This window comes from Giraffa tippelskirchi, chromosome X, assembly GCF_054371585.1.
Source record: "Giraffa tippelskirchi isolate mGirTip1 chromosome X, T2T-mGirTip1v1.2.pri, whole genome shotgun sequence".
Taxonomy (NCBI): Eukaryota; Metazoa; Chordata; class Mammalia; order Artiodactyla; family Giraffidae; genus Giraffa; species Giraffa tippelskirchi.
This window is the reverse complement of record NC_137289.1, coordinates 98719441-98746869: the sequence shown is the minus strand read 5'-3', so window position 1 is coordinate 98746869 and position 27429 is coordinate 98719441. Positions and strand designations below refer to the sequence as shown.

At 42.8% G+C, this 27429-nt stretch overlaps 2 long non-coding RNA genes across 4 annotated transcripts; both read right to left on the bottom strand.

The window, feature by feature from the left end:
• Window positions 1-2553: 2553 nt before the first annotated feature.
• LOC145536319 (uncharacterized) lies at window positions 2554-13041 on the bottom strand. Of its 2 annotated transcripts, none has more exons than XR_014075770.1 (7): window positions 12807-13041; window positions 8780-9028; window positions 8287-8505; window positions 7288-7367; window positions 6674-6812; window positions 6142-6300; window positions 2554-2666 (listed from the first exon to the last, which is right to left on the bottom strand). It is a non-coding gene; the product is annotated as an uncharacterized LOC145536319 (long non-coding RNA). The 2 variants fall into 2 exon arrangements; XR_014075769.1 differs by having other exon boundaries at window positions 8671-9028; window positions 12807-13012.
• Window positions 13042-16504: 3463 nt separating this feature from the next.
• LOC145536318 (uncharacterized) lies at window positions 16505-27006 on the bottom strand. 2 transcript variants are annotated; one of them, XR_014075768.1, is made up of 6 exons: window positions 26786-27006; window positions 22238-22979; window positions 21239-21318; window positions 20625-20763; window positions 20093-20251; window positions 16505-16617 (listed from the first exon to the last, which is right to left on the bottom strand). It is a non-coding gene; the product is annotated as an uncharacterized LOC145536318 (long non-coding RNA). The 2 variants fall into 2 exon arrangements; XR_014075767.1 differs by lacking the exon at window positions 26786-27006 and having other exon boundaries at window positions 22238-23294.
• Window positions 27007-27429: the final 423 nt, after the last annotated feature.

Below are 27429 nucleotides of genomic sequence, written 5' to 3'. Positions count from 1 at the left end.
GAGAAAAGTATCCTAGATCCTAGTGGAAAAACTGGGGAGTGAAATCCTGATGTCTCCATTTTACTCCTGGGGAGTAAAATCCTCTCTTTCTCTAGAGAATGACTCAGTTGCCCATGGCCTGGGCCTTAATCACGCTCCCTTCACACACATCAGGGGCCTCTGCCCATCAGGAAAAGGACATTCTCCATTCCTGGGGAGGCTCATGCTGCACACAGGGTCCCTCACAACCTATCCTGCCCAGACTGCCCTCTTGCTGATCTCCCTGCCAATGACTGCTCTAATGGGGGAAAGAGAGGCAGGGATCTCTGCATTTGTGGTGGAGCCTCATGCAAACTGGTGAATGTGAGATTTCCCCCCAGCTGCTTGGAGGCTCAACTCTGTACCTTCCATGATCACGTCCCCAGGGAATGTGACGAGTCCATTCCATCCATCAGATAAGAAGCTGGGTGTGTGATGGGGAGACACAGAGACATACCCTGACAGTGAGTCAGCCATAGGGTCCCTGTGGCCCTGTGCCAACGCCCCCCTCCCCCACTCCCTGGCCAGGGTTGTGCTGAGTCTTTCCCGCCTCCTCCAAGGAGCCCAAGCTTCCATCCAGTTCCTCCCCTCCTCATGAGCTGAGACCTTCCCTCTGCACTGGGCCTTGGGCGCCCATCTGCTAACGGTGCCCTCCTTGTTGTGGGTTGGGCAGATGGACTGAGAGAGTGTGTGTACACAGTTTTTGTCACAGGGCCCCTATCAAGGGTGGCAGTCATATCAGCAAGTATTTTTCTTAACAGGATTATTACCTGGGCTTCTGTGAACTGTGCATTATTACCCTCTCTGAGGATGGGGCCCCAAGCTTTTCTCTCTGTAGGGAGGCATGGTAGAAATCGTAGCAAATGTGACATCACAGGCCTGCTTCTAAGGCCCGTGAGAGTGGGGTCCATCCAGCCTCTCTCTTCAGACTGTTCTCGTGTGCAGATATATGAACAGCTGAGAGGCCCAACCCTCTGGACACAGACCCCCCCCCCCAAACAGTTCTGAGATTTCATGCCCTGGGACAGAGATCTGCAAACAGTTTAGAGTGCTCATCCTGGATGCCAACCCAAAACAGCTCTAATAGGTCACACCTGAGGACACAGATGCACTCCAGCTCAGAAATTCCATCTCTGGCTTCAGATGAATTAGGATCCCTAACAGAAACAGCGTTGCTCACAGCCAGTTCTACAGGGGTAAGTTGTAACCTCTGCGATCCCTGAATGACACTGCGTCATGAAGGAATTCTGGGTGAAAAACAGGAAGAGGCACACAGTGCTTTGGACAAACTGGCCCTTATTTAGTCACACGCCATATCCTCAGATATGCAGGTGACACCACCCTTATGGCAGAAAGTGAAGAACTAAAGAGCCTCCTGATGAAAGAGAAAGAGGAGAGTGAAAAAGGTGGCTTAAAACTCAACATTCAGAAAACTAAGATCACGGCATCCGGTTCCATCACTTCATGGCGAATAGATGGGGAAACACTGGAAACAGTGTCAGACTTTATTTTTGGGGGCTCCAAAACCACTGCTGATGGTGATTGCAGCCATGAACTTAAAAGACGCTTACTCCTTGGAAGGAAGGTTATGGCCAACCTAGATAGCATATTTAAAAGCAGAGACATTACTTTGCCAACAAAAGTCCGTCTAGTCAAGGCTATGGTTTTTCCAGTGGTCATGTATGGATGTGAGAGTTGGACGGTGAAGAAAGCTGAGCACCGAAGAATTGATGCTTTTGGACTGTGGTGTTGGAGAAGACTCTTGAGAGTCACTTGGACTGCAAGGAGATCCAACCAATCCATCCTAAAAGAGATCAATCCTGGGTGTTCACCGGAAGGTCTGATGTTGAAGCTGAAACTCCAATACTTGGGCCACCTCATGCGAAGGGCTGACTCATTGGAAAAGACCCTAACGCTGGGTAGGATTGGGGGCGGAAGGAGAAGGGGACGACAGAGGCTGAGATGGTTGGATGGCATAACCGACTCGATGGACATGGGTTTGGGTGGACTCCAGGAGTTGGTGATGGACAGAGAGGCCTGGCGTGCTGCAATTCATGGGGTCGCAGAGAGTCGGACACGACTGAGCGACTGAACGGAACTGAACTGAATCTATATTCAAGACAGCAAGCTAGGAATAGAATGGAACTTACTCTGATAAAGTGTATCTACAAAAAAGCAACGTAAACAGGTCGAAATGGAGAAGATTACTCATTTCCTATCGGGAAAAATGCCGATTATCACCTGCTTTAGTCAAGAGTATTCTGGCTGGTTTGTTCAATCCTGCAAAATGAGGAAAGGTTTAAGGTTTAAGCCAGTAGAAACTGTTGATATTCAAATATTATAGTATATTTTGAAAAGCAAAATAATCTAGATCTAAATTTGTGGAATTAATATGCATATTTAGAGGAACTGTGGAACAGAAAATCTATATACAAACATTCTATCTCTACATACATCCTCAACTAGGCCATAAAAATCACAAACCATGGATTTTCAATACCATTAAATCCTCGGGGATAAATGTAACAAAAAATGTGCAAGGAGAAAATGAAACTTTATTGACAGAACTTTAACAGTCAAATATACAACATAAGAACAGCACAGATGGCTTCAGTCTATCTTCTTTCAAGCAAATCGTCGCCCTTCACCTATAATATATACATTAAAAAAGTTACTTAGCAGAAATTTCGATGACAGGAGAGGTGTACAGAGTTCATCGCAGTTGTAGTTTTATAAAGTGGACTAAAACAAGAACACTACGGGCGACCCTTTGGCTTACCTTCAGTTAATCCTCTCTAGAGATTTTATAGGCTTTTCAAGCGTATTACCAGTATTTTTAAAAACACACTACCCTTCCTAGTTATACAAGAAAATAAGGACACTGAGTTCAGAACAAATGAAATCAATTGAACCTATCAGAAGGTCGTTTTCAGTAGAGGGCAAAACTGTGTACACATTCAGTAAAATATCTAACAACAAAAAACACCCTAAGAAAAACAAAATACACAAAAACTAAAACCAAAAAATCCCCCAAAAGTATCATTGAACTGTGTTGGTTTGAAATAATATTCCGAATATAGGACAGCTCAACAGTTGTTATCTCTGTTACTGCTTAAGTGAAGTAAAGAAAAAGGCCAGTAGTACATTTGTTTCTTCTCTACTGTGGAAGAGTGTAGAAATTTTCATTTGTTCTAATTCATCCCTGATGTGGTTGTTTTAAGTCAGTTAAACATTTATCCCCCTTTTTACTTGTGGCCCTCTTGTAATTCTAAATGTTTCTTGTCACCTTGGAAAGCATTCCAGTTGGTATAATAAATTATATGGGGACACTAATTTTCAGTCATTACTATCACTGGCGACATCAACATGTGAAGCAGAAATAGGACTTTCTCACAGCCACACCAAAAGAAGAAAGAGAAAAAGGAGAGAAGAAAAGAAACGGGAGAGCTAGAGGGAGTATGAGTGAGAGAGAAAAGCAAGTAGGAAGAGAGAAGAAAATCTGGAAAAGGAGATTTTTTGGTTTGTTTCTGAATGACAATGGCTTTTGAGAGACAACTCTGACCAATTTCAAAAGTTCATCCACGGTATCTTGTGATGTTTACTTATTTAGTTACTCTGGGCTATGTTAAATAATATTTCTTTTTCTACCCTATTAGACACATCCCATCAATATTCTAAAAATATGTGAGTTCCAGATTATACTCTGTTTTAATTCTGTAATCTACTGTTAGTGTCTTGTTCATATTTCTTATTAGGTATACTTGGGCTTTGTCCATTTTCTTCACAATCATGTAAACTGAGAGGAATGGACTGGCAATTTGGGGTTGGCAGATACAAACTATCACATTCAGAATGGATAAACAACAAGGTCCTACTATACAGCACAGGGAACTATGTCCAACCTCCTGTGATAAATCACAACAGAAAAGAATATTAAAAAATGTGTGTGTATATATATGTGTGTTACAAAATTATGTAAATTACCACATTGTGTTTATCTATTCGTTGAGTTTATTTTCCTCTTCCTGACGATTCATACCTGTCTTTTATTAAGTATCTTTTTCTTTTTCCGTTAGGTTTATTCTGTCGCTCTTTTTCTTACCTGTTTGTTGGGGGTAGGATTTTATATTTATGTACTTTATAATTAATGTATTTTTCTTTTTAAATACCACACATATTTAGGGCTAAGATGTTTCTAAGAGAACATTTTAATCATGTTCTGTAGTTACTTGCAAGTAGTCTGAAAGTTGTCCTTTCATCTACATGTTCTAATGGAATGGAACAAAAAGGTAAAGTGAAAATATTTAGAAGGCTAATACACAGTAAAATCTTCCCTAACCATGAAGTTCTTCCTGTAAAATTAGAACCATGCAATTAATTGTCAGCAATCTGGAGAACACCTATGTGAAAGATACTACGCTGATTACGTGGGAAGAACTAGAGTTACAGACTTTAACCTTCAAAACTTTTTAAACTCACGTATCAAAGAGGAAAAATAACATATTTGATATAGTGAGAGACGATTATATCGTGAGGCTCAGATTTTTACTAGTTCCTTAAGAGTGAGAGTTGGGTGTATGGCAAAAACCATCAGAGTAGTGTAAAGTAATGATCCTCCACTTAAAATAAGCAAAAAAACGCCCCCCAAAACAGACCAAACATGGGGGCAGGTAGTGTGCTTAGCATATGTATCTCACTCACACCTGCCTGGAATATCACTGACTAAATGCACTCTCTCAACTTGATCAGCCACAGAAACAGGAAACTAGACTACCTTTTGCCATTTTATTATTCAGTCATATCATGCTTCAATGGGGAAAGGATTTAAAATGCAACTAAGTTTCCTAAGAGCTAGAGAATTCAGAATTTGAGAGAATTTAACAAACATCAAGCGGAATGTTGGCTCATTTTCTTTTTTAAAAAAATTAATTTTTTAATTTTAATTGGAGGCTAATTACTTTACAATAGTGTGGTGTTTTTTGCAATACATTGATATGAATCAGCCACGGGTGTACATGGGTCCCCCATCAGAAAATGAAATCTCAATTCCCCTGTTATAATTTGACTCTAGATGATATTTTATGATAAATCAATCAAGAAAAACAGAGTATTCTTGTATGCATTCCATCGAAGGGAATCAGAGAGTGCAAAAATCAGCATGGAAAAATTGGCATTTTAGTGTATCTGTTCTGAATTCACAACTTAAATGAATAAAGTTCAGTTTAGAAGTTAAGGGATTTACCTGAATCACACACATTATGTTAAAGCTGGTACTAGAACCTTCTGAGCATATTTCATGTAAACTGATATTTATTACAAATGCATTCCGTATTTGTTACAAGCAGAAATTAGAAAAGAACCTGAAAATTATTAGCTGTTGCTTAAAGTACTTATACTCAAGGAAAGAAAACGGTTTCCTTTTGAATCAGTTCTATTGAGAAGGATGAAACTGGAGCCCATTATACAGAGTGAAGTAAGCCAGACAGAAAAACACCAATACAGTATACTAATGCATATATATATGGAATTTGAAAGATGGTAACGATAACCCTATATGCGAGACAGAATAAGAGACACAGATGCATAGAACAGTCTTATGGACTCTGAGGGAGAAGGTGAGGGTGGGACGTTCTGAGAGAATAGCATTGAAACATGTATATTATCATATGTGAAACAGAACATCATTCCAGGTTCGATGCATGAGACAAATGCTCAGGGCTGGGGCAGTGGGATGACCCGGAGGGATGGGAGGGGGAGGGAGGTGTGGGGGGGTTCAGGATGGGGAACACATGTAAACCCATGGCTGATTCATGTCAATGTATGGCAAAAACCACTACAATATTGTAAAGTAATTAGCCTCCAACTAAAATAAATAAATTTATTTAAAAATAAAAAAAAAAAAGGAAAACGGTTTCCTATTTTCAGTTCGATATGGCTTTGATCCTGTCTCTTTATTGGAAAGTCTGTAAGTCAGGCACTCAGGCATCTGGGATGTGAACTATCTTTCAAAGAATATGTGAATTCTATTATTAAAATAATAGTAATGTTCCCTCTATATTATTAAAGATATAATATTCTGAAAAACAGAAACCACATAAATTACTTTCTGAATGGATGACATACCTGCTTCTGGCATTTCAACAGGCTGTATATTTGACGCAATCTCCTCCTAGACATCAGGACCATCTCCACCTTGACCCCCAGTCTTTGCCACAGCCAATTCCGGGAGATCAATTTCCAGGTAAGGATCATTAAAAAAACGCATCAATTTAGGTGTAAAACCTACAATATAAACAAGGGAATGATGATATTCATTCCCTCAGTGTTATGAATTAAAAGCCTTAGGTTAGTATGGTAAAAATGTGATGAGTAAGAAACTCAGGAGCATTATTCCAGGAATGTTTTGCTGGAGAAAAAGGAAAGCAGAATTTCCCGAAAGTCATTACCATTTTCCTTTTCCAGGGTTGTCCTCAGACAACTTAGATGCTCCCCCGACTTCTTTGTCTTGAAAACAAGGGAAAATTTCACCAACCACACGAACCTGCAAACTATACTCTCCTCAGTTTTTCAGGAACTGTCTGAAGTCCTTTTCTAATGTTTCCTTTCCTCCACTCACTGGGTATGTCTTAAGGCAGGATGCACTGATACACTTTACCTTGACAGGCACGCGGCAGCTTCTCTTCACCACGATCCACTGGATGCTCTTCATGTACTTCCTCCTTTGCAGGTGTGATATCATGAATTTCAGCTGGTGGTTCCCCTTGTTGAGGTTGCTCAACACTGGGCTGCTGGTCCTAGTAGAGTGGGCATGCAAATAAAAACTTTTTGTTGTTAATACATCTAATAGCATAACTATACACAAGACACAGATGTATCTGATCATAAGTAAACCTAACAACATTTTCCCAACACAATTCTATGTACTTACTTTTAATAAAGTTTCTCTTCCCACAGAGAAAAGTTAACTCCCATAAGAGTTACTCAGAAAGACTTTGGAAGCTATTTAACTCTATGTTGGGATGGAAGTATGCAATCTGTTGTTAATAAGCAGGAGGAGGGAGTCACTGGGCACATTTCCAGGGAATTTAACAGTATACTCATCCAGGCAACGCCAGACTGTAATATATCTGGATCAATGTTCCTTCCTAAGACACACTGTCACCCTTTATCAGCATGAAAGACCTTTATCACTGCATCTGTACTACTTAACATCATTTTCTCAAAAATAAACTTCTGCTAATAGAAAACACCAAATGGTAAGGTACTCACAACCACAGGTGCATCCAGCTGGGAGGACTCTTGATCTATAGGTCCCAGTGTTGATGCCACTTGCCCACTCATATTTCTCCCTGAAAGTAGAATGTTGTGATTTAGAAAATGTATTTATGACTAGAGCTATATTTGATCACTTTTATGGCCATATGTTGACTTATTACTTTTTTAAAAAATGTGAAAATACTTTCAAAAGAAAACGATGGTTAAGTATGAGTGTACATGCATTCCAATCACACTAAATACAGTTACTAGAAAAGCCATTTTTGTCTTTGCTAAGCTGGCAGAGAAATTACCTTAAGGTACACAGGAAGGCTCAATTTTTGTGAGGAAGTTTGATTTCACAACAGAATTCTCCATTATGAAGATATTTAGTGAAATACTGCTAAGAGTTAAAAATTCAGGACTATTCCTTTTGTCACACCCCTATTCACCAGACGTATCTCCCCAGCTCCCTTGGAATTCAGTTGGAACAAGAAGGCTCAGTCTTTACAGCCTGACTATGGCGATTTTCTCAGTGTCTGGGGCTGAAGTGAGTCTGCATGCAGAGCAACCGGTCCACGTCTCCCTTGACACCTTATCACAAAACCCGGGAGACAGTCACAACCCACCCCCCCCACCCCCGCGGTCCGGTTTCTAGGCCTTTCCTTAATCGCCCACCCCGCCCCCTGCCCAGGTCCCACTGCCGGGCCCAGATTCTGTGCTCTGTCGTCAGTTCCAGGGCCCCAGTGAACCAGATATTTCAAATAGCACTCCCAAGTCTCCCCCCCGCCCACCATCACCCGACCCCTCCCTCTTCTGCCCACCGAGCTTCCTCTCCAGCCACCAGGGCAAGAACTATGGCGTCACGACACCTCTGAAGAGCAAGATGACGACCTCGAGGGCCTTCCTCCTCAAAGGCCCGAAAACGCGCTGCCCGACCCGCCCGAAACTCGCTGGCTCCCCCTCACACGCTCGCACACATCAACTCCAGACAGGACAGATCTGTGGACCTACCTGGTGACTCGCAAGCAGTGAGAAGGAACCGGGACTGAGTAAACACAACCGCCTCAGGCCCAACGCTCCTCACAGAATGCGCGCTACTTATGCGCACCAAGGCGCATGCGCAGTAGCGGGTGTACCTGCACACACTGCGCATGCTCCCTGAGTTCGGCGTGTGCCGAGCACGTTGAGCTTTTCTCGCTACTGAGGTAGAGTCCTGGAACCGCAGGGTCTCTGGAGGATGAGAAAGGGGGTTGAAGACTATCTTTTTTTCCTTCCAGTGCAGTCTTTCTTACGCATCCACAAACTGTGGTGATAGGTAGTCCCAGGTTACCCTTAGTGGAGAATGTGTCTCAGGAAGACATTTATGACAGGAATAGACATTACTGGTTTGAATACCTATTTTTATACATGCTTTGATGAACCATTTCCTTCTCTGCTTCTGGGTTTTCCATCATGCTTGCAATGGCTTTACTCACTTCCATAGAATAGACACAGAAATATGTACCTCCGTTTCCATCTGTTGCTTGGAGCATTGCACATTTATATCTCTGAACTGGTAACTGATTTCTCAGAATATACCTCTGGTTCCTGTACAATATTGTTCTTTTAGCATCGGACTTGACTTTCACCACCAGACACATCCACAGCTGGGGGCTGTTTCCACTTTAGCTTAGCCTTTTCATTCCTTTTGTAGCTATTTCTTCACTCTTCTCCGGTAGCATATTCTTCTTATTCTCAAGAATTTCGGTACTTCCTAGGAGTTTTAATTTTAGCCAATTTTACCCAAGAGAAAGGAAAACATATTCACACAAGGACCATTACTAAAATATCCTACTCATGTACTCCTAATAGCCAAAACCAGAAACAACCAAACTATTCAACAACTGGTATGTAGATGAAAGAAAAAAGAATATACTCATGCATAAGAATACTACACAGTCATTTCAAAAGGAACTCCTAATGCATGTAACAGCAAGGATGCATCTCAGCTGTGCCACTGAGAGATGTCAGACACAGAAGGCTATGTGTTATATGATTCCATGTCAATGGATTCCTGGAAAAGGCACAACTATAGGCACAGAAATATATCTGCGGTGGCCAGGGTATAGGAATGGAGGAAGGAGTCTCAATGCAAATAGCCCAAAGGAGCGTTTTCAAACGAATGGGGCGTTTTCTACATTTTTGCTGTGGTAGCATTTACGCAATGGTATGCATATGTGAAAACTTGACAAACGGTAATGCTTTAAAGCATTGACTTCTATTGTATATAAATTATATCTCAATACCTCTCACTTTTTTTTAAAAGGAAAAGGAACTTTTAAGTATGTAAATACTGGTTATTGTATCCATCTAGACCATGAGCTCATAAACATAAAAATCTTATTTGGAATTCTTTCCAGACCTGGCCAACTTCCAGGATTTCCCATGACACCTTTGTACCCTTATGACAGGACACAGAAACTTGGTCTTAACCATGTTTACAATTCCCTCTCCTTCACTTCAAGTCCATATTCTTGCTGAGTTCTGTCACTTTTACTTCGAAAATCTCTAATGCATCTACTTTTTCCAAAGTCCACCGCATCTGCTCTAGTCCAAAGCCTCCCTCCATTTAATTGTCAACCCCCTTGAGTTTGTGTCATACCCCTTGGGTTTGTGCATCAGAGAAAACAGACAACCCTGTCACATGCTCTCAGTGAAGACAGCCTGGCAGTAGGGAAAATAAGACCATGCCTCTGGTCCAGTAGTGCCTAGACACGTTGTCCATGTCAATCAGAACTGAGGAATTCTTGTAAAAAGTGCAGATGCCATGATCTACATTCAGTGGATCTCACTCAGTGCGGCTACAACAGTGCCCTAGAATCTGTGAGATTACACTATACTTGGGAAACTTTCAGAGACTTTATTAAACCCCTTTGGTAGCGAGACTCAGCAAAATAAGGGAAAAAGAGATCGGAACAGATATTAGAAAAAATATATAGATAATCGACAAAACCCAAAGCTGGCTCTTTCAAAAGGTCACTACGAATTCATAAATTTCCACCCAGAAGAATAAAACAAAAGCAAGATAACTATAGACAAAACTTACCAATATCAGGAAAGAAATAGGTTACAGATTCCACAGAAATTAAAAGGATTCTATGAATAAGTTTATAGTCATAGAATAACTACATCTGGCAATTTAGGTGAAGCGGAACAAACTATCAAATTTCAGTGAAAAAGGAACAGATAACCTATTTTAAAAGCAAGCTTGTAGTTGAAAAATTCACAGAAAAGAAATCTCCAGCCCCAGGTGGTATCCCAGGCACAAAAGAGAAGGGGAGGGAAAGAAAGGGTAGGGACAGGGACAAAGTAAAAAAAAAAAATATATATATATATATATATATCACTCCAATCATTTAATCAAGGTGATTTGGGCCAAATCCAAGCAATGTGATGAGACCATTCATTTTTTTTTCTCATTGTCCTCCAGCTTCCCCTTCCTGCCTCTCTCCTTTGCCCCAGTTCCCTTTCTCCTTCTTAAGTCCTGCCCTCCATCAAGGGCAGGCAACGATATGAGGCATGATTCCCACATTAAAACTGAGGTACGCTGCTCGGCTGACATTCAACGTGGATGCTATCATCCCTGCAGCTGGTACACTCAAGTTCTCTGTCTCTCCTGACGGACCAGAAGGTTTCACTCCTAATTTCAGGTATAGGTAGGAGAGAAGGTGCAGGGCACATGTTGGAGCCTTGAGTCCTTCATCTGTGAAATGCAGATGACCACAAACTGGGGGACAAACAGAAATAGCAGCACCAGGCCCCTTTCAATGAGAGCTACGTGCCAAACCCAGTGCATCACAGGACTCCTTGACGTTCAGGAGCACGCCAAGTAGATTTCCATGCGAGGACTGTTGCATTTGTTGTTCCTTCTGCCTGGAATGCTCTTCCCTTAGGTAACCCCACGACCTGCTCCCTCACTTCCTCCAGATCTCTGCTTACTTGGCATCTTTCAGGGAGACTTTCCCTCATTATCTTGAAGAAAATCATAATATCATACCCACATACACCTTTTCCCCTGATCTAGCAATATCTTTCTTCATAGTGCCTGCCACCCTTGATTTACTTACTGACCACCAAGTCTATGCAATGAGAGACTTGGTTAGTTTTGCCCTGTCCCAAACTCCTCCAATAGTGCTCAGGTCTATGGCAGGTGCTCAGAAAACATTTGCTGAAGGACAGTCTGGAGGCAGGCCCTTTAAACACATTGCTAACATGCACAGGTACCCTCCAAGATGGGCACTGGCCCCACTGTATTAATTATGATACATACTGAGATTTCACGAGACAAGTGATACACTCAACAACACACAGTCAGCATGTCAGGTTCCCGGCTTCAGAATCATATCTGCCAGCTACCAAATCCTCACTTCCTGGACAGAGACCTCACAGCCAAGAACGTAAGAGGTTTTATTTCTAACACGAAGACTTCCAACAGCTCATAGACAGCCAGAGACACCAAAAAGAGCTCACTGAATCTCTGCACAGAGAGCACACAACTCGAGTCTCAGACGCTCAAACACAACAGAGACCATAACCATACACGCTGTGACAGAGACCCTGCAAACAGTCCAAAGTCTTCCAGACAGAAACAAATGAGAACTGCACAGATGCTTCACATCATGGAGACTGACTCCCAAACCACGCGGACACTTACCGACCTAATACAAACCCTCCTAAACGGAAAGGCAGAAGTTTTAATAACTCAAGAATATCATATAATCTTAAGACAAAGTTCCCAGACAAAGGAAAAATTTGCAACCTCTGCATAGAGCCCCAGGCAGCTGATCCTTTACACCTTTAGACTAACCCATCCTTAAAGCAGCACAGAGGCATCACAACTTGGAACCCAGAATCAAAAAGCTCAGTGATCTCACATTCTGGGGTGCAGACTCCTAACACAGAGATCTCACACACAGGGACTGAGAGGCAAGAAACCTCCAAAGATGCACATCCCGGTATACAGGCACACATCCTAGAGGCTTTGTATTATGGCTCACAAAATCCACTCACATCAAATGTCCCATCACTCACAATTCCGCCCAAAGGCTCAAGGAGATCAAATGTAGCCAAACAGCACCCGTGTTGTCACACGTAGCAACACACAATCCCAAGGTGCCAGATACAGTATACTCTCCAGGGAGAGACACCAAACTCAGAGACCTCTCCCTGGACATGAATTGCGTGCATTTGTGTGAAGACCGTGCGCTGCCACAGGATCCAGACTGAGCGAGAGCTAAACAAGACTGAAACGCAGTCACCATGCACGGCCAGTGACCGCGCCAAACCTCGCCACTAACCAGAGCAGCTATTCGACCCCTTTGGGAAAAGCAATAAACCTCGGAGGAAAATTGCATGCTCTGCATCGTTGCGCACGCTAACGCAGGCGCACGCGTATACTCGCGCCTCTCGCCCTCAGTTCCAGTTCTGTGCCCACAGTGCCCGCAATCACGCGGTGACCAGTCACTACCCAGAAAGCTTCTCTGACGCCATACCCAAACCGACAGCAGGTCTCTCGCTCCGTAGTCGTCCCACCAACGAAGGGGTGGAGTTGGAAAAGAGACGAAGAAAGTTTCCGCTGAATACCAGTGTCCACTCGGATTCGAAAGCAGCGGGAAGACGAAGAGGAGCGAATCGGGATAGACCCAGAGGCGCCCTGAGCGCCGCGCCTGGGAACTGTGGTCCATGCCTGACGCGGTGTAAGGGGGCCCTCCCTGCTGTGGAACGCCCTCTCCCAATGGTACCTTCCAGAGTGGGGGGGGTCTTACCGCTTCCCCTCAGTGGTATATCCCAGGACAGAACTGTTTCATCTCGCGCGCCCCTTGCTGGTGGGATTGGGGAACAGCAGATATAGATGCCCGGGGACCATTCCAGGATGATCCGCCAAGGGCGGAAGGGCAAGGTTAGGGTGAAAACCCCACAGATTGCTGCCATCTTGGACTCAAAAAGAAGTCTTCATAAACTGAAGATTACTTGTCTATAGTGACCACTGTCGTAACAAAGAGCATTGAAAGCATTTTATCTATGCTGCGCATCGTAGTTGTTTGAGCTTTCCTGTTTAAGGCAGAAATATCCAGCCACAGTCCCCCAGTGGGCAGGGTAAGTAAAGCTTCCGACTGGAATCTGAGGTCCTGGCGTGGGGAAGGCCTCTGACGTTGACCGCGAGTAATATGTGAAAAAGACAACAGGACCTTCCATTCTGTTAGGAAAGGGGTCAATTTCGAGGGGACCCAAGGACACCACCTCGTAGGTGAGATAAAGGTCACAGCTTTGTCATCATCTTATCATCCCTGAATATGTTCTCTAGCAGAATCCTCAGCCTGTCTAGCTATGCTTCTCTCAACAGGTTTAACTTTGTTTATTCATTCCGTTGTTCATGCATTCTCTCCAAAGTATGTGTCAAGCACAAATTTGTGTGTTTGGAAAGAGAAAATCGACCTTTTCCTCATGGAGCTTACCTTCTCTTGGGATCATGTGGTCCCCAAATACAAGTAATTTATCAGGTGTTTGTAACTGCCATAATTAACATTAAATTGGGATAGTGAAATAGAGAGAGGGGATGATATCTAGAAAGAGTGGTCAGGGAAGTTCTAAGATTGTGACATTTGAGCAACAGCCTAGAGGAGATACCTATCTGGGAGAAAAGTATCCTAGATCCTAGTGGAAAAACTGGGGAGTGAAATCCTGATGTCTCCATTTTACTCCTGGGGAGTAAAATCCTCTCTTTCTCTAGAGAATGACTCAGTTGCCCATGGCCTGGGCCTTAATCACGCTCCCTTCACACACATCAGGGGCCTCTGCCCATCAGGAAAAGGACATTCTCCATTCCTGGGGAGGCTCATGCTGCACACAGGGTCCCTCACAACCTATCCTGCCCAGACTGCCCTCTTGCTGATCTCCCTGCCAATGACTGCTCTAATGGGGGAAAGAGAGGCAGGGATCTCTGCATTTGTGGTGGAGCCTCATGCAAACTGGTGAATGTGAGATTTCCCCCCAGCTGCTTGGAGGCTCAACTCTGTACCTTCCATGATCACATCCCCAGGGAATGTGACGAGTCCATTCCATCCATCAGATAAAAAGCTGGGTGTGTGATGGGGAGACACAGAGACATACCCTGACAGTGAGTCAGCCATAGGGTCCCTGTGGCCCTGTGCCAACGCCCCCCTCCCCCACTCCCTGGCCAGGGTTGTGCTGAGTCTTTCCCGCCTCCTCCAAGGAGCCCAAGCTTCCATCCAGTTCCTCCCCTCCTCATGAGCTGAGACCTTCCCTCTGCACTGGGCCTTGGGCGCCCATCTGCTAACGGTGCCCTCCTTGTTGTGGGTTGGGCAGATGGACTGAGAGAGTGTGTGTACACAGTTTTTGTCACAGGGCCCCTATCAAGGGTGGCAGTCATATCAGCAAGTATTTTTCTTAACAGGATTATTACCTGGGCTTCTGTGAACTGTGCATTATTACCCTCTCTGAGGATGGGGCCCCAAGCTTTTCTCTCTGTAGGGAGGCATGGTAGAAATCGTAGCAAATGTGACATCACAGGCCTGCTTCTAAGGCCCGTGAGAGTGGGGTCCATCCAGCCTCTCTCTTCAGACTGTTCTCGTGTGCAGATATATGAACAGCTGAGAGGCCCAACCCTCTGGACACAGACCCCCCCCCCCCAAACAGTTCTGAGATTTCATGCCCTGGGACAGAGATCTGCAAACAGTTTAGAGTGCTCATCCTGGATGCCAACCCAAAACAGCTCTAATAGGTCACACCTGAGGACACAGATGCACTCCAGCTCAGAAATTCCATCTCTGGCTTCAGATGAATTAGGATCCCTAACAGAAACAGCGTTGCTCACAGCCAGTTCTACAGGGGTAAGTTGTAACCTCTGCGATCCCTGAATGTCACTGCGTCATGAAGGAATTCTGGGTGAAAAACAGGAAGAGGCACACAGTGCTTTGGACAAACTGGCCCTTATTTAGTCACACGCCATATCCTCAGATATGCAGGTGACACCACCCTTATGGCAGAAAGTGAAGAACTAAAGAGCCTCCTGATGAAAGAGAAAGAGGAGAGTGAAAAAGGTGGCTTAAAACTCAACATTCAGAAAACTAAGATCACGGCATCCGGTTCCATCACTTCATGGCGAATAGATGGGGAAACACTGGAAACAGTGTCAGACTTTATTTTTGGGGGCTCCAAAACCACTGCTGATGGTGATTGCAGCCATGAACTTAAAAGACGCTTACTCCTTGGAAGGAAGGTTATGGCCAACCTAGATAGCATATTTAAAAGCAGAGACATTACTTTGCCAACAAAAGTCCGTCTAGTCAAGGCTATGGTTTTTCCAGTGGTCATGTATGGATGTGAGAGTTGGACGGTGAAGAAAGCTGAGCACCGAAGAATTGATGCTTTTGGACTGTGGTGTTGGAGAAGACTCTTGAGAGTCACTTGGACTGCAAGGAGATCCAACCAATCCATCCTAAAAGAGATCAATCCTGGGTGTTCACCAGAAGGTCTGATGTTGAAGCTGAAACTCCAATACTTGGGCCACCTCATGCGAAGGGCTGACTCATTGGAAAAGACCCTAACGCTGGGTAGGATTGGGGGCGGAAGGAGAAGGGGACGACAGAGGCTGAGATGGTTGGATGGCATAACCGACTCGATGGACATGGGTTTGGGTGGACTCCAGGAGTTGGTGATGGACAGAGAGGCCTGGCGTGCTGCAATTCATGGGGTCGCAGAGAGTCGGACACGACTGAGCGACTGAACGGAACTGAACTGAATCTATATTCAAGACAGCAAGCTAGGAATAGAATGGAACTTACTCTGATAAAGTGTATCTACAAAAAAGCAACGTAAACAGGTCGAAATGGAGAAGATTACTCATTTCCTATCGGGAAAAATGCCGATTATCACCTGCTTTAGTCAAGAGTATTCTGGCTGGTTTGTTCAATCCTGCAAAATGAGGAAAGGTTTAAGGTTTAAGCCAGTAGAAACTGTTGATATTCAAATATTATAGTATATTTTGAAAAGCAAAAATAATCTAGATCTAAATTTGTGGAATTAATATGCATATTTAGAGGAACTGTGGAACAGAAAATCTATATACAAACATTCTATCTCTACATACATCCTCAACTAGGCCATAAAAATCACAAACCATGGATTTTCAATACCATTAAATCCTCGGGGATAAATGTAACAAAAAATGTGCAAGGAGAAAATGAAACTTTATTGACAGAACTTTAACAGTCAAATATACAACATAAGAACAGCACAGATGGCTTCAGTCTATCTTCTTTCAAGCAAATCGTCGCCCTTCACCTATAATATATACATTAAAAAAGTTACTTAGCAGAAATTTCGATGACAGGAGAGGTGTACAGAGTTCATCGCAGTTGTAGTTTTATAAAGTGGACTAAAACAAGAACACTACGGGCGACCCTTTGGCTTACCTTCAGTTAATCCTCTCTAGAGATTTTATAGGCTTTTCAAGCGTATTACCAGTATTTTTAAAAACACACTACCCTTCCTAGTTATACAAGAAAATAAGGACACTGAGTTCAGAACAAATGAAATCAATTGGACCTATCAGAAGGTCGTTTTCAGTAGAGGGCAAAACTGTGTACACATTCAGTAAAATATCTAACAACAAAAAACACCCTAAGAAAAACAAAATACACAAAAACTAAAACCAAAAAATCCCCCAAAAGTATCATTGAACTGTGTTGGTTTGAAATAATATTCCGAATATAGGACAGCTCAACAGTTGTTATCTCTGTTACTGCTTAAGTGAAGTAAAGAAAAAGGCCAGTAGTACATTTGTTTCTTCTCTACTGTGGAAGAGTGTAGAAATTTTCATTTGTTCTAATTCATCCCTGATGTGGTTGTTTTAAGTCAGTTAAACATTTATCCCCCTTTTTACTTGTGGCCCTCTTGTAATTCTAAATGTTTCTTGTCACCTTGGAAAGCATTCCAGTTGGTATAATAAATTATATGGGGACACTAATTTTCAGTCATTACTATCACTGGCGACATCAACATGTGAAGCAGAAATAGGACTTTCTCACAGCCACACCAAAAGAAGAAAGAGAAAAAGGAGAGAAGAAAAGAAACGGGAGAGCTAGAGGGAGTATGAGTGAGAGAGAAAAGCAAGTAGGAAGAGAGAAGAAAATCTGGAAAAGGAGATTTTTTGGTTTGTTTCTGAATGACAATGGCTTTTGAGAGACAACTCTGACCAATTTCAAAAGTTCATCCACGGTATCTTGTGATGTTTACTTATTTAGTTACTCTGGGCTATGTTAAATAATATTTCTTTTTCTACCCTATTAGACACATCCCATCAATATTCTAAAAATATGTGAGTTCCAGATTACACTCTGTTTTAATTCTGTAATCTACTGTTAGTGTCTTGTTCATATTTCTTATTAGGTATACTTGGGCTTTGTCCATTTTCTTCACAATCATGTAAACTGAGAGGAATGGACTGGCAATTTGGGGTTGGCAGATACAAACTATCACATTCAGAATGGATAAACAACAAGGTCCTACTATACAGCACAGGGAACTATGTCCAACCTCCTGTGATAAATCACAACAGAAAAGAATATTAAAAAATGTGTGTGTATATATATGTGTGTTACAAAATTATGTAAATTACCACATTGTGTTTATCTATTCGTTGAGTTTATTTTCCTCTTCCTGACGATTCATACCTGTCTTTTATTAAGTATCTTTTTCTTTTTCCGTTAGGTTTATTCTGTCGCTCTTTTTCTTACCTGTTTGTTGGGGGTAGGATTTTATATTTATGTACTTTATAATTAATGTATTTTTCTTTTTAAATACCACACATATTTAGGGCTAAGATGTTTCTAAGAGAACATTTTAATCATGTTCTGTAGTTACTTGAAAGTAGTCTGAAAGTTGTCTTTTCATCTACATGTTCTAATGGAATGGAACAAAAAGGTAAAGTGAAAATATTTAGAAGGCTAATACACAGTAAAATCTTCCCTAACCATGAAGTTCTTCCTGTAAAATTAGAACCATGCAATTAATTGTCAGCAATCTGGAGAACACCTATGTGAAAGATACTACGCTGATTACGTGGGAAGAACTAGAGTTACAGACTTTAACCTTCAAAACTTTTTAAACTCACGTATCAAAGAGGAAAAATAACATATTTGATATAGTGAGAGACGATTATATCGTGAGGCTCAGATTTTTACTAGTTCCTTAAGAGTGAGAGTTGGGTGTATGGCAAAAACCATCAGAGTAGTGTAAAGTAATGATCCTCCACTTAAAATAAGCAAAAAAACGCCCCCCAAAACAGACCAAACATGGGGGCAGGTAGTGTGCTTAGCATATGTATCTCACTCACACCTGCCTGGAATATCACTGACTAAATGCACTCTCTCAACTTGATCAGCCACAGAAACAGGAAACTAGACTACCTTTTGCCATTTTATTATTCAGTCATATCATGCTTCAATGGGGAAAGGATTTAAAATGCAACTAAGTTTCCTAAGAGCTAGAGAATTCAGAATTTGAGAGAATTTAACAAACATCAAGCGGAATGTTGGCTCATTTTCTTTTTTAAAAAAATTAATTTTTTAATTTTAATTGGAGGCTAATTACTTTACAATAGTGTGGTGTTTTTTGCAATACATTGATATGAATCAGCCACGGGTGTACATGGGTCCCCCATCAGAAAATGAAATCTCAATTCCCCTGTTATAATTTGACTCTAGATGATATTTTATGATAAATCAATCAAGAAAAACAGAGTATTCTTGTATGCATTCCATCGAAGGGAATCAGAGAGTGCAAAAATCAGCATGGAAAAATTGGCATTTTAGTGTATCTGTTCTGAATTCACAACTTAAATGAATAAAGTTCAGTTTAGAAGTTAAGGGATTTACCTGAATCACACACATTATGTTAAAGCTGGTACTAGAACCTTCTGAGCATATTTCATGTAAACTGATATTTATTACAAATGCATTCCGTATTTGTTACAAGCAGAAATTAGAAAAGAACCTGAAAATTATTAGCTGTTGCTTAAAGTACTTATACTCAAGGAAAGAAAACGGTTTCCTTTTGAATCAGTTCTATTGAGAAGGATGAAACTGGAGCCCATTATACAGAGTGAAGTAAGCCAGACAGAAAAACACCAATACAGTATACTAATGCATATATATATGGAATTTGAAAGATGGTAACGATAACCCTATATGCGAGACAGAATAAGAGACACAGATGCATAGAACAGTCTTATGGACTCTGAGGGAGAAGGTGAGGGTGGGACGTTCTGAGAGAATAGCATTGAAACATGTATATTATCATATGTGAAACAGAACATCATTCCAGGTTCGATGCATGAGACAAATGCTCAGGGCTGGGGCAGTGGGATGACCCGGAGGGATGGGAGGGGGAGGGAGGTGTGGGGGGGTTCAGGATGGGGAACACATGTAAACCCATGGCTGATTCATGTCAATGTATGGCAAAAACCACTACAATATTGTAAAGTAATTAGCCTCCAACTAAAATAAATAAATTTATTTAAAAATAAAAAAAAAAAAGGAAAACGGTTTCCTATTTTCAGTTCGATATGGCTTTGATCCTGTCTCTTTATTGGAAAGTCTGTAAGTCAGGCACTCAGGCATCTGGGATGTGAACTATCTTTCAAAGAATATGTGAATTCTATTATTAAAATAATAGTAATGTTCCCTCTATATTATTAAAGATATAATATTCTGAAAAACAGAAACCACATAAATTACTTTCTGAATGGATGACATACCTGCTTCTGGCATTTCAACAGGCTCTATATTTGACGCAATCTCCTCCTAGACATCAGGACCATCTCCACCTTGACCCCCAGTCTTTGCCACAGCCAATTCCGGGAGATCAATTTCCAGGTAAGGATCATTAAAAAAACGCATCAATTTAGGTGTAAAACCTACAATATAAACAAGGGAATGATGATATTCATTCCCTCAGTGTTATGAATTAAAAGCCTTAGGTTAGTATGGTAAAAATGTGATGAGTAAGAAACTCAGGAGCATTATTCCAGGAATGTTTTGCTGGAGAAAAAGGAAAGCAGAATTTCCCGAAAGTCATTACCATTTTCCTTTTCCAGGGTTGTCCTCAGACAACTTAGATGCTCCCCCGACTTCTTTGTCTTGAAAACAAGGGAAAATTTCACCAACCACACGAACCTGCAAACTATACTCTCCTCAGTTTTTCAGGAACTGTCTGAAGTCCTTTTCTAATGTTTCCTTTCCTCCACTCACTGGGTATGTCTTAAGGCAGGATGCACTGATACACTTTACCTTGACAGGCACGCGGCAGCTTCTCTTCACCACGATCCACTGGATGCTCTTCATGTACTTCCTCCTTTGCAGGTGTGATATCATGAATTTCAGCTGGTGGTTCCCCTTGTTGAGGTTGCTCAACACTGGGCTGCTGGTCCTAGTAGAGTGGGCATGCAAATAAAAACTTTTTGTTGTTAATACATCTAATAGCATAACTATACACAAGACACAGATGTATCTGATCATAAGTAAACCTAACAACATTTTCCCAACACAATTCTATGTACTTACTTTTAATAAAGTTTCTCTTCCCACAGAGAAAAGTTAACTCCCATAAGAGTTACTCAGAAAGACTTTGGAAGCTATTTAACTCTATGTTGGGATGGAAGTATGCAATCTGTTGTTAATAAGCAGGAGGAGGGAGTCACTGGGCACATTTCCAGGGAATTTAACAGTATACTCATCCAGGCAACGCCAGACTGTAATATATCTGGATCAATGTTCCTTCCTAAGACACACTGTCACCCTTTATCAGCATGAAAGACCTTTATCACTGCATCTGTACTACTTAACATCATTTTCTCAAAAATAAACTTCTGCTAATAGAAAACACCAAATGGTAAGGTACTCACAACCACAGGTGCATCCAGCTGGGAGGACTCTTGATCTATAGGTCCCAGTGTTGATGCCACTTGCCCACTCATATTTCTCCCTGAAAGTAGAATGTTGTGATTTAGAAAATGTATTTATGACTAGAGCTATATTTGATCACTTTTATGGCCATATGTTGACTTATTACTTTTTTAAAAAATGTGAAAATACTTTCAAAAGAAAACGATGGTTAAGTATGAGTGTACATGCATTCCAATCACACTAAATACAGTTACTAGAAAAGCCATTTTTGTCTTTGCTAAGCTGGCAGAGAAATTACCTTAAGGTACACAGGAAGGCTCAATTTTTGTGAGGAAGTTTGATTTCACAACAGAATTCTCCATTATGAAGATATTTAGTGAAATACTGCTAAGAGTTAAAAATTCAGGACTATTCCTTTTGTCACACCCCTATTCACCAGACGTATCTCCCCAGCTCCCTTGGAATTCAGTTGGAACAAGAAGGCTCAGTCTTTACAGCCTGACTATGGCGATTTTCTCAGTGTCTGGGGCTGAAGTGAGTCTGCATGCAGAGCAACCGGTCCACGTCTCCCTTGACACCTTATCACAAAACCCGGGAGACAGTCACAACCCACCCCCCCCACCCCCGCGGTCCGGTTTCTAGGCCTTTCCTTAATCGCCCACCCCGCCCCCTGCCCAGGTCCCACTGCCGGCCCCAGATTCTGTGCTCTGTCGTCAGTTCCAGGGCCCCAGTGAACCAGATATTTCAAATAGCACTCCCAAGTCTCCCCCCCGCCCACCATCACCCGACCCCTCCCTCTTCTGCCCACCGAGCTTCCTCTCCAGCCACCAGGGCAAGAACTATGGCGTCACGACACCTCTGAAGAGCAAGATGACGACCTCGAGGGCCTTCCTCCTCAAAGGCCCGAAAACGCGCTGCCCGACCCGCCCGAAACTCGCTGGCTCCCCCTCACACGCTCGCACACATCAACTCCAGACAGGACAGATCTGTGGACCTACCCGGTGACTCGCAAGCAGTGAGAAGGAACCGGGACTGAGTAAACACAACCGCCTCAGGCCCAACGCTCCTCACAGAATGCGCGCTACTTATGCGCACCAAGGCGCATGCGCAGTAGCGGGTGTACCTGCACACACTGCGCATGCTCCCTGAGTTCGGCGTGTGCCGAGCACGTTGAGCTTTTCTCGCTACTGAGGTAGAGTCCTGGAACCGCAGGGTCTCTGGAGGATGAGAAAGGGGGTTGAAGACTATCTTTTTTTCCTTCCAGTGCAGTCTTTCTTACGCATCCACAAACTGTGGTGATAGGTAGTCCCAGGTTACCCTTAGTGGAGAATGTGTCTCAGGAAGACATTTATGACAGGAATAGACATTACTGGTTTGAATACCTATTTTTATACATGCTTTGATGAACCATTTCCTTCTCTGCTTCTGGGTTTTCCATCATGCTTGCAATGGCTTTACTCACTTCCATAGAATAGACACAGAAATATGTACCTCCGTTTCCATCTGTTGCTTGGAGCATTGCACATTTATATCTCTGAACTGGTAACTGATTTCTCAGAATATACCTCTGGTTCCTGTACAATATTGTTCTTTTAGCATCGGACTTGACTTTCACCACCAGACACATCCACAGCTGGGGGCTGTTTCCACTTTAGCTTAGCCTTTTCATTCCTTTTGTAGCTATTTCTTCACTCTTCTCCGGTAGCATATTCTTCTTATTCTCAAGAATTTCGGTACTTCCTAGGAGTTTTAATTTTAGCCAATTTTACCCAAGAGAAAGGAAAACATATTCACACAAGGACCATTACTAAAATATCCTACTCATGTACTCCTAATAGCCAAAACCAGAAACAACCAAACTATTCAACAACTGGTATGTAGATGAAAGAAAAAAGAATATACTCATGCATAAGAATACTACACAGTCATTTCAAAAGGAACTCCTAATGCATGTAACAGCAAGGATGCATCTCAGCTGTGCCACTGAGAGATGTCAGACACAGAAGGCTATGTGTTATATGATTCCATGTCAATGGATTCCTGGAAAAGGCACAACTATAGGCACAGAAATATATCTGCGGTGGCCAGGGTATAGGAATGGAGGAAGGAGTCTCAATGCAAATAGCCCAAAGGAGCGTTTTCAAACGAATGGGGCGTTTTCTACATTTTTGTTGTGGTAGCATTTACGCAATGGTATGCATATGTGAAAACTCGACAAACGGTAATGCTTTAAAGCATTGACTTCTATTGTATATAAATTATATCTCAATACCTCTCACTTTTTTTTAAAAGGAAAAGGAACTTTTAAGTATGTAAATACTGGTTATTGTATCCATCTAGACCATGAGCTCATAAACATAAAAATCTTATTTGGAATTCTTTCCAGACCTGGCCAACTTCCAGGATTTCCCATGACACCTTTGTACCCTTATGACAGGACACAGAAACTTGGTCTTAACCATGTTTACAATTCCCTCTCCTTCACTTCAAGTCCATATTCTTGCTGAGTTCTGTCACTTTTACTTCGAAAATCTCTAATGCATCTACTTTTTCCAAAGTCCACCGCATCTGCTCTAGTCCAAAGCCTCCCTCCATTTAATTGTCAACGCCCTTGAGTTTGTGTCATACCCCTTGGGTTTGTGCATCAGAGAAAACAGACAACCCTGTCACATGCTCTCAGTGAAGACAGCCTGGCAGTAGGGAAAATAAGACCATGCCTCTGGTCCAGTAGTGCCTAGACACGTTGTCCATGTCAATCAGAACTGAGGAATTCTTGTAAAAAGTGCAGATGCCATGATCTACATTCAGTGGATCTCACTCAGTGCGGCTACAACAGTGCCCTAGAATCTGTGAGATTACACTATACTTGGGAAACTTTCAGGGACTTTATTAAACCCCTTTGGTAGCGAGACTCAGCAAAATAAGGGAAAAAGAGATCGGAACAGATATTAGAAAAAATATATAGATAATCGACAAAACCCAAAGCTGGCTCTTTCAAAAGGTCACTACGAATTCATAAATTTCCACCCAGAAGAATAAAACAAAAGCAAGATAACTATAGACAAAACTTACCAATATCAGGAAAGAAATAGGTTACAGATTCCACAGAAATTAAAAGGATTCTATGAATAAGTTTATAGTCATAGAATAACTACATCTGGCAATTTAGGTGAAGCGGAACAAACTATCAAATTTCAGTGAAAAAGGAACAGATAACCTATTTTAAAAGCAAGCTTGTAGTTGAAAAATTCACAGAAAAGAAATCTCCAGCCCCAGGTGGTATCCCAGGCACAAAAGAGAAGGGGAGGGAAAGAAAGGGTAGGGACAGGGACAAAGTAAAAAAAAAAAATATATTTTTATATATATATATATATATATATATATATATATATATATATCACTCCAATCATTTAATCAAGGTGATTTGGGCCAAATCCAAGCAATGTGATGAGACCATGCATTTTTTTTTCTCATTGTCCTCCAGCTTCCCCTTCCTGCCTCTCTCCTTTGCCCCAGTTCCCTTTCTCCTTCTTAAGTCCTGCCCTCCATCAAGGGCAGGCAACGATATGAGGCATGATTCCCACATTAAAACTGAGGTACGCTGCTCGGCTGACATTCAACGTGGATGCTATCATCCCTGCAGCTGGTACACTCAAGTTCTCTGTCTCTCCTGACGGACCAGAAGGTTTCACTCCTAATTTCAGGTATAGGTAGGAGAGAAGGTGCAGGGCACATGTTGGAGCCTTGAGTCCTTCATCTGTGAAATGCAGATGACCACAAACTGGGGGACAAACAGAAATAGCAGCACCAGGCCCCTTTCAATGAGAGCTACGTGCCAAACCCAGTGCATCACAGGACTCCTTGATGTTCAGGAGCACGCCAAGTAGATTTCCATGCCAGGACTGTTGCATTTGTTGTTCCTTCTGCCTGGAATGCTCTTCCCTTAGGTAACCCCACGACCTGCTCCCTCACTTCCTCCAGATCTCTGCTTACTTGGCATCTTTCAGGGAGACTTTCCCTCATTATCTTGAAGAAAATCATAATATCATACCCACATACACCTTTTCCCCTGATCTAGCAATATCTTTCTTCATAGTGCCTGCCACCCTTGATTTACTTACTGACCACCAAGTCTATGCAATGAGAGACTTGGTTAGTTTTGCCCTGTCCCAAACTCCTCCAATAGTGCTCAGGTCTATGGCAGGTGCTCAGAAAACATTTGCTGAAGGACAGTCTGGAGGCAGGCCCTTTAAACACATTGCTAACATGCACAGGTACCCTCCAAGATGGGCACTGGCCCCACTGTATTAATTATGATACATACTGAGATTTCACGAGACAAGTGATACACTCAACAACACACAGTCAGCATGTCAGGTTCCCGGCTTCAGAATCATATCTGCCAGCTACCAAATCCTCACTTCCTGGACAGAGACCTCACAGCCAAGAACGTAAGAGGTTTTATTTCTAACACGAAGACTTCCAACAGCTCATAGACAGCCAGAGACACCAAAAAGAGCTCACTGAATCTCTGCACAGAGAGCACACAACTCGAGTCTCAGACGCTCAAACACAACAGAGACCATAACCATACACGCTGTGACAGAGACCCTGCAAACAGTCCAAAGTCTTCCAGACAGAAACAAATGAGAACTGCACAGATGCTTCACATCATGGAGACTGACTCCCAAACCACGCGGACACTTACCGACCTAATACAAACCCTCCTAAACGGAAAGGCAGAAGTTTTAATAACTCAAGAATATCATATAATCTTAAGACAAAGTTCCCAGACAAAGGAAAAATTTGCAACCTCTGCATAGAGCCCCAGGCAGCTGATCCTTTACACCTTTAGACTAACCCATCCTTAAAGCAGCACAGAGGCATCACAACTTGGAACCCAGAATCAAAAAGCTCAGTGATCTCACATTCTGGGGTGCAGACTCCTAACACAGAGATCTCACACACAGGGACTGAGAGGCAAGAAACCTCCAAAGATGCACATCCCGGTATACAGGCACACATCCTAGAGGCTTTGTATTATGGCTCACAAAATCCACTCAGATCAAATGTCCCATCACTCACAATTCCGCCCAAAGGCTCAAGGAGATCAAATGTAGCCAAACACCACCTGTGTTGTCACACGTAGCAACACACAATCCCAAGGTGCCAGATACAGTATACTCTCCAGGGAGAGACACCAAACTCAGAGACCTCTCCCTGGACATGAATTGCGTGCATTTGTGTGAAGACCGTGCGCTGCCACAGGATCCAGACTGAGCGAGAGCTAAACAAGACTGAAACGCAGTCACCATGCACGGCCAGTGACCGCGCCAAACCTCGCCACTAACCAGAGCAGCTATTCGACCCCTTTGGGAAAAGCAATAAAACTCGGAGGAAAATTGCATGCTCTGCATCGTTGCGCACGCTAACGCAGGCGCACGCGTATACACGCGCCTCTCGCCCTCAGTTCCAGTTCTGTGCCCACAGTGCCCGCAATCACGCGGTGACCAGTCACTACCCAGAAAGCTTCTCTGACGCCATACCCAAACCGACAGCAGGTCTCTCGCTCCGTAGTCGTCCCACCAACGAAGGGGTGGAGTTGGAAAAGAGACGAAGAAAGTTTCCGCTGAATACCAGTGTCCACTCGGATTCGAAAGCAGCGGGAAGACGAAGAGGAGCGAATCGGGATAGACCCAGAGGCGCCCTGAGCGCCGCGCCTGGGAACTGTGGTCCATGCCTGACGCGGTGTAAGGGGGCCCTCCCTGCTGTGGAACGCCCTCTCCCAATGGTACCTTCCAGAGTGGGGGGGGTCTTACCGCTTCCCCTCAGTGGTATATCCCAGGACAGAACTGTTTCATCTCGCGCGCCCCTTGCTGGTGGGATTGGGGAACAGCAGATATAGATGCCTGGGGACCATTCCAGGATGATCCGCAAAGGGCGGAAGGGCAAGGTTAGGGTGAAAACCCCACAGATTGCTGCCATCTTGGACTCAAAAAGAAGTCTTCATAAACTGAAGATTACTTGTCTATAGTGACCACTGTCGTAACAAAGAGCATTGAAAGCATTTTATCTATGCTGCGCATCGTAGTTGTTTGAGCTTTCCTGTTTAAGGCAGAAATATCCAGCCACAGTCCCCCAGTGGGCAGGGTAAGTAAAGCTTCCGACTGGAATCTGAGGTCCTGGCGTG